This window comes from Abramis brama, assembly GCF_963993115.1.
Source record: "Abramis brama genome assembly, chromosome: 7".
Lineage (NCBI taxonomy): Eukaryota > Metazoa > Chordata > Actinopteri > Cypriniformes > Leuciscidae > Abramis > Abramis brama.
Window position 1 is genome coordinate 30,370,587 of NC_139969.1, and position 8,691 is coordinate 30,379,277.

The window sequence follows — 8,691 nt, forward strand, 5'->3', positions numbered from 1 at the left end:
CACTTTGCCCACCACTTCCTCAAATGTGGCCAACCAGCGCGTTTGTTTTCGTACGTCTGTTTTCGTCATGGCTGAAGCAGCAGCGAAACGTAAGAAGTCCAAGGTTTTGTCGGAGGAGAGTCGGAAGAGGAAAAGGGAGAGTGATAAACTGAAAGGCAGGACGAGGATCAATATTGGTCGAGCGTTTGCTCGCTGGCGTTAGCTTATGGAGGAGGAGAGTTACCAGACCGATGCTGACTTGGCCGTCATGCTGTTGAACTAGTAAGTAACTGTAAATTGCTTGCATACTATCTTTAGTTTTTCTAATCTGTTGTCTGCCTGGCTACGTTACGGAAACTATCTGGTCCTCCATTTATTTATCTTCATGAATCAGCTAGTAGATGATCGAATTATCAATCTGGTAGCTAGTAAACACTAACATGCGTTAGTTTTAGATAGTTAGGATGCTATCGCTATCATTCTCGTTCAGATTTGAGCATTGCAATCGACATGCAAATCGCAAATGTTTGAGTTAAAATGTTTAGTCTACTAAACATGTATAAATTATGAAAGGAGGAAGATTAATAATATTATCATTGCCCATATGAAAAAAACCTACATGCTTCATATACAGTAACCGTAAATCATTTTACGACAGCGGTAATGGACAATTCCGCTTCCAACCTGTAGGGCGACCGCAGAGGAAAAGTTCCATGTTGTTGCTTTAAGGATAACCTGTGTTCAAGAATTATTGTCTGGTAAAGCATTACTTTTGTTGGACAACATACTGTAAATAAATATAAAGTGTTTGCCGTTCGGGTTGATCGCAGAAGTCATTTATATCATGGCCTGAAGCTGGAGTCGAGGTTTGCCCTCCTTTGAGCGCGTTCTGGTGATGAATGGAGCGACTCTGGTCTAAAGTTAAACACATTCACCCATGGCATCCTAAATATAGATTTCTTCCACAGCAAGGATTAGAGAATACAGAGTCAGCGCCATTCTGACAGTTCTCGAAATCTAGTGAAGAGGGAAAATCGAGGGTAAAAAAAAAACACATCCAATGTCCCGAAACCGTTCATATTATTCACCCGTTTCATACACTCCAGGCTAAACAAGAAGAAAGTTTCAGGCTGACCAAGGGTTCAGGAAAGTGGAAAAAGTACATGAGCCCCAGTTTCGGAAATGTCTTAGAAAACTTTGATTTGGAAGCAATAATTGTGATTTTAAGGGCCTTTTTTTTAAGTATATAAAAACATAATACTGGTTCTGTCAAATGCTTCAGTTAAATAATTTATGAGAAAAAATTATGAAAAAAAATATGAGATGGGAGGACAAATAAGTCGTCAATGGTTTTGCGTTCTCTAGCAAATTTTTTTCATTTCTGATTATTATTGAAAACAGTTGTGCTGATTAATATTTTTATGGAAATCAGGGTAGTGGTTGAATAGAAAGTTCAATGAACCACATTTATTGGAAATATAAATATTTGGTAGCTTATACATCATTGCTGAATTAATTATTTGGATGGATGGACGGATGGATGGTTGGAACTTTTGAACGGTAGTGTATTTTGCAGACAAAACACCCAGCCTGTGCCTGATCCAGGGGTCTCATTTATAAAACTGTGCATAGGATCCTTACTAAAAGTGTACGTGCGCCCGAAAGCCAAAAATGGCGTACGGCAAAAAATATTCAGACTTATAAATCCGTGCGTTCACCAAAACCTGCGCAAAATTCCCTTTATAAATCCCAGTCAGTGGAAGAATATGCGCACATGCGTCTCCACCCCGTCTCCTCCCCGAAATAACCATATATGGAGCTTACTTTATGCATATCCTCATCAGCATATCATTTGAATATGCATATTCATCCACGTGATACCATGTTTAAAGGTACAAGACATTAGGAAAATAAGAGATACAGATGTGCCATAAAATTGCTAAAAATCATTTAGTAGCCTATCCTTGCCTTGTTTTTGAATAAATAACATTAAAGAGAATGGCATATTTAATCTAAATGTGTATATCAGATGTAAAACATAGTTTAAATCATTATTTTATTGTGAACATGCACTGTATTTATGATTAGGACTCATAATGAAGATTTAATAGTGGTTTTCCTTCATCTGCCGTCAGTCCCTCAGCTCACCATCAGTGTCGCTCGCCAAACTGCTCCGTCTCCAAAATGTTCGTACGCATGGGTCAGAGTTTGCGTGCAGGTGTGCTAATTTTCCCGTCAAGTTTGTTTTTATAAATCACAACTCTTTACGCTTACCTGTTACTCTTTACGCCTAACACCTACGCCTCTTTCAGATCCTGTTTTGTGCGTACTGAACGGTTAAAAATAAGGCCCCTGGTCTTTTTAGGAAAGCTAAAACGTCTTTAGTCATGGAAAGAAGCAGAGAGGAAGAAAGGAACATTTCCTTTAGAGATGATCTGAATATAACGTGCATAATATAATGAGGATAAGTTCAGTCATTATTTCATTGGCACGATGGTGTGAAACTGTACGAGTCAAGACACCGGTCATGACCTCAGAGGCACCGCACAGTCTGAACACAGTTCAAAACATGCTGCAGTCTTTATTTTTATCTGATGGTAATGCAGAATAGTCAAGGTAGGGCAACATATTCGCCAATGTGAAATGAAGCTTCAAAGGTTGTGGAGACTGTTACGGTTGGCTGCAACTTCTGTTGTGGAATTAATAACCTCTTTATGTGATGAAAAGATTCAAACCAAATTAAAACCAACTTGACATTTGAAGTATGTCTGATTTTTGTGTGTCAGGGCAAACTCATACTACAGGACTGTAAGACCTGAATTGCTGTGGTGCTCAAACTACACAACAAGGTTTATTATCATATGTGGTCATCTTGACATAGCAACATATTGTCATATACTACACAACGCTGACGAGGTGCACAACTATGACATTTGGTCAAGAGGCAGTCCCAATCAACAGCGAAAAAAAACACGTTTTTTCATTAATTCACAGTGATTATGAGATTTTCCCGTTAATACCATCTGCACTGTAATTGGCTGGATTAGTTGCACCTTGTTGTTGAATTAGCCACACAAGATCCAGCCCCATCTCACTGCAATTTGTACGTATTTATCTAATTCGTACGAATTCAAACGACCTCACTTCTACGAATTCGTACGATTTTTGCTAAATCGTACATATTTTACGAGTTGCCAAAATTCGTATGAATTCGTACGAATGACCTACCCATGACCCCGCTCCTAAACCCACCCATCACTGGGGTTTAGATGAATTGTACGGAATTCATACGAATTAGCAACCGAATTAGTCGTGAGATAGCGTTGCAAGATCACATGGCTCATACTTGACGAGCATCAGCGACTGCAACGAGCACCGATTTGGCTGCGATCCGGGAGATTTCCAAGGTCTGCGACAGCAAAATCCAGCCAAAAGTCATGTAATGTGAGCTTGCCTTGAGTGTGCATTGAACAGTGTTCTGATTTTATTTGAATAGTGTTGCCTTGAGAAATCATCTGAAGAAAATAGTCGTGTTCAGATTCTAAATTAGAACACATCTGCGTCTTATGGTCAGAGGACTATCCAGCTGTCTGGGGTTAGATAAACTGTTTCATTATCTGAATGTTTGGTCAGGTTCACAAAGTAAGCCTCATGAATCAATTTGTAAGTGACACATTTACAGCTGTGTAAAATGTTATTCAGTCTCAACGGGAAACTTTTGCACATCGCGGCCACTTTGACAGAGACAAAAACATCACATCATAAATGTCAGCATGTACTCGAAAAAGCCACATGGCTGTGGTTTTATGAAATTTGAGCTGTAAGCACAGATGTTACAGCAATAGTTCACTGTAAATAGGGGCAGCGGGAAATAAGCAAGGAACTTCTGCAGTGAAACTGCTGCTTTTTCTCTTTTTATATTTCTGACCTGACAGTGCCAGCAACTCCATAAGCAGCATTATATATACTGTCAAATCAGAACACACACAACCATTGCTATAGCTGCCTTCTGTGACAGCATCCTATAGTAAGACAAACATAAGCTCATAAATAACTGATTTGGATGCTGTACACAGGCATGAGCACTAGCTGTGCATGTCAAGCGCACAAAAGACTCCCAAAGGATTTCAAAATAGGTGATGACCTGGGACCTGAAATGTATGCCTTTTTTAAATGCTATCTTTGTATAAAAAACAACATTAAATGGACAGTTACTGTTTTGTTGTTGGTTTGTTGGGTTTTGTTTTATAAATGAGGCAGTATCTAATTAAATATACGCTAATTTGCATATCTTTCTAGATCAGACATCTGAGTATTGAATAAAGCCAGGTACAAAAGTTTTGTTTCAGTTTGCTTATATATTAGAGTCAATGTTTTTTTACAGAGGAAAGTTCATATTTTATGTCTCCTTATCACTCAATGGGCCCTATTTTAACGATCTGAAACGCAAGTATTAAACGCGAAACGCAAGAAACTTTGTGGGCGGATCTCTAAAATGGGTTGGTCTGAAGTAGCTACATTACTCATAGGTGTGGTTTGGGCGTAACGTGAAATAAATCAATCAGAACATCATCTCACATTCCCTTTAAGAGCAGGCGCGCTTGTTCTATGGCGGCTTGCTATTATAACGGCGGATTTGCCAGGCGCACACCAGGAGCGGTTCACAGCCGAGCAGAGGAGACTATGTTTTTCCTGGTCTGTGGCGGAATTGTTTTCTGGAACTGCAAAATAGCACCAGGGAACGTTTGCACCAGAACACGCCTCCTCTTTTCGCTGAACCGCATCCGGGAGCGCAAGTTCATTCCCTAATTTGCCGACGTGCGTCTGTGGAGTCCGCTGCGCGTCGGGTGCAAAATAGGAATGATACATGCGTCGTTGTACAAAGTCAATTGCGCTGGGTGCAAGATAGGGCCCAATATATCAGAATATACTGTCAACATTCAGAGAGAAAAAAATCACCTAATTTTTAGGAATAAAATGTTATATAAATCAGGCAAATGATATATGAAAAAAACCCTCTGTAAAAAAAACCTTCAGAATGTAGATAGGTATAAAACTGGAATATGTGGTTAATGCTACTGAAGTGGAGTTTCCTGGCTCAGTGCAGGAGAAAAAAAAACTTTTGATGTGAAACTTCGACACTGTGTCTTGGTGTTGACACTATGGGGAACGCCGTGAGTGGTGTCTGAGCATGTGCAAACAAACAAACAAACGCCAGTTATCACTGGCAGAAGGCAGTCTGTGACATCACATGAGGAGCAGCTCTAAATATAAAAGTGCTCCTGATTTACACAACATTAGCTCTTTTGTCTTATGGAAGTCGCTTTGTTTGTATGCCTGTGTAAGATGAGAACCTGTTGGAGCTTGTTTGACTCTCAAGGGAGCTGGATGCTCTAATTGTGATGAATTCATGGTAAGTGCTTTTGTTCTTGCTTGATTCTCTCTTGAGGGATAGAGTCATTACCTGCATTACAATGCATTACCTGTAGGAAGCTCTGTTCTTGCTTGATTCTCTAAGAGCGATGAGAATCAAGCGTTGACACAGAGCATGTTTGGCTGTCGAGGGGGCTAAATGCATTCACTGTGATATGTTCGCTGTGGGAAGCTCCACCCATGCTTGACTTTCTCTTGCGAAATGAGTCGAGCATCTGCACCTTGCGATTTGGGTTCCACTGCTGTAACTGTAGCTGTCAGCCTTTTATTCCTAGATCTCCACATTGCTTGTATAGTGTCTCTCATGTAGTCGAATGATTTGCATGTGGAGGGGCAGCGTGAGCAGTGATATGCGAGGATGCCCCGGTTAAAGAGTTGCTTGCGAGCAGAGGCGGACAGAGTACACAGCTTCATTACTTGAGTAAAAGTACAGATACCCCTTGCTAAATTTTACTCAAGTACAAGTAAAAGTACTACAGTCAGATGTCTACTTAAGTAAAGTACTTGTTTTTAAAAGTACTTGAGTATCAAGAGTACATTTTCTAAATATTGCATTACTGCTGCCACAGTGCTTACATTGGTAAACACAGCAAACACTTGAAGCGAAAACTATCATTAACTTGTTCAGAAAATTGAAATAGTCTGGCGAGGTGGGGCCACGGGTTCGGGATGCGATATTTTTTTTTCCCAGGATGGTAGGGGAAGACTCATGAATATTCATTAGGGAAGTCATCCCTGATTGGTCTGATGACCTACCCCTAAACCTACTCGTCACTGGGGTCTTATGACCTCCCTAACCCCGCCCCTAAACCTACCCGTCACTGGGGTTAAGACCAATCAGGGATGACTTCCCTAATGAATATTCATGAGTCTTCCCCTACCATCCTGGGAAAAAAATACTCACGGGATGGACCTGCTGCGTCTTCATCCATTGTTTCGTCCATGGTTTCATCTCTTATCTAAATCTGACCATGGAGTTGACTTTGGCGGAAAACTGAAGGTGATTGCTGATAGGCTGTCCCAATCAGTGGCGCCCGCACAATCCAATCACATTTGAGAGGGAAACAACAAACTGAGGGTTTCCGAGATTTTTCTTTTTTCCTTTTTTTTAATTTTTTTTTTAGAAGAAGTAACGGGTACTCACAGTTATGGATAGAAAAGTAGTGGAGTAAAGAGTACAATATTTGCCTCTCAAATGTACTTGAGTAAAGTCATGAGTACTCCCCAAAAATGATACTCGAGTAAAGTACAGATCCCTCAAAATTGTACTTAAGTACTGTACTCAAGTAAATGTACTCCGTTACTGTCCGGCTCTGCTTGCGAGCTATCTCTACCTTGGTGCTGCATCCTCTTGAAAGGCTCTTACCTTGCCAATGGGAGTAGAGAGTAGTTTGGCTCTATTCTATTTACCTCCCTCCCCAACTATGGTTGGGGTTTAATGTAGGGACTTTGATACCCTTAGGAGGAAGTATGGTGATAATGGATGTCATGGGCAGAACGCTAAGCATCCCATGCCCCTCTTTTACCACCCTCTCTAGTTATATGCTGGAGTTTCAAGTAGGTCTAATGGCTTCCATCCACACATATCTTCCACGTATCTTTCCGTACAGGATGAATGGATCTATGTTGGGCCGTCAGCCGTTCATCTCTCCACAACCATAGTTGGGCTTCAAGTAGGGATGTATGCTCCACTTTGGACGGGTTGCTTGGTAGTATAGTTGTTCCATGACAGTTGGAAGACTATAAGTCCAATCCTTCTCTTTTTCTGCCCTATCCGGTTCATGATTTTAATTAGGGCTAAAAGATTCCCATTAGACCTCCCTTAATAACCTTCCCAGGTTTGAGATATAGATGAAGTTATGATGGGCGATTCCATTGGGGTATAGAGCCTGGTTTACGAGAATGTCTTTGGGTACCACGGTATGTCCCATGGTCTTGTTACCTCCCTCCCTTATGATTTGTATATGGTCGGGATATATGATTTCCCTTGGCTGGTGGTGAGACTAAGGTGGTATCTAAAGGCTTATGGGCAGAGTTAAGTTGGACTTAGCATTTCCTTGTCCACTCCTCACCTGTCGCCTTTCTCAGTAACCTCAGTTTGGAGGTACTGGCTTGCTCCTTTTGGTAGACTGCTCTTTATGATCCTCTCAGGCTTATACATAACATTGCTGAGGCTATGTTGTGTATTCCCCTTATAGCCTTGCTTCTGGGATTTCAGGCCAAGGATGGGGCTATCTAAATCTAAACTTCCTCTTTTGAAGTCAGAAGTTTGTGGGATATTTTCTAAGTGCCTGTGGATACTAACCTGTGGAACAGGGCCCCTGTACATCTCTGGCAAATAGGATGTGGCCTTGGGTGTTGATGTGCTCTTATGACTCCGGTTTGACCCGTGAAGTTACTTAAGTGCTTTGCCCACTCTGTTTGTGCATACTCACAGCCTAGTAGGGCAGGCATTTTCTTCAGCATGACTTAGTGGGTATTGCTTTTCCCATAGTGTCAACAACGCAGCATTGAAGTTCCACTTATAAAGGGAACGTCTCAGTTTGTGAATGCAAAGGGGAATGAGGGGAATCTCATTGGCATGCCTCCTCCAGACAAAAGAGTTGATGACTTGTAACTCAGGCGCCCTTTTATATTCCCGTGTGCTCCGCATGTGACATCATAGACTGCTGTCTGACAATGATTATTAGTGGTTGTTTACACATGCTCAGACACCAGTCAGAATGCTGAGGGCGTTCCCCCTAGCATCAACAACAAGACGCAGGATCTTGTTACCCTTCTCAGGCAACAGGAAACTGGGTTGCATTCACAATCTGAGATGGTTTGTCTGCAGTGTATTGCTTCAGTGAGTTATAAGTATATTTATATTTGATTTTTTTCAGAATCCAGCCTTGAGGTCATGAACACATGAACTAACAGTTCTGCGTTTGTCATTGAAAGCATATGTCGTAATTTAGATATATTTTTAAGTCGGAAGAATGTGGTTTTACAGATGCTAGAAACATGGCTTTCAAATGAAAGATTGGTATCAAAGAGCACACCCAGGTTCCTAACCGATGACGAAGACTTGACAGAGCAGCCATCAAGTGTTAGACAGTATTCTAGGATACACGTGCAGAGTTTTTTTTCCAAAAATTAAAAACAGAGTTTTTAATTTTTGGAAAAAAACCTCTGCACGTGTATCCTAGAATACTGTCTAACACTTGATGGCTGCTCTGTCAAGTCTTCGTTGTCGGTACTAGCCATACAATACATGTTGTACTAGCCATCCAATTTTAT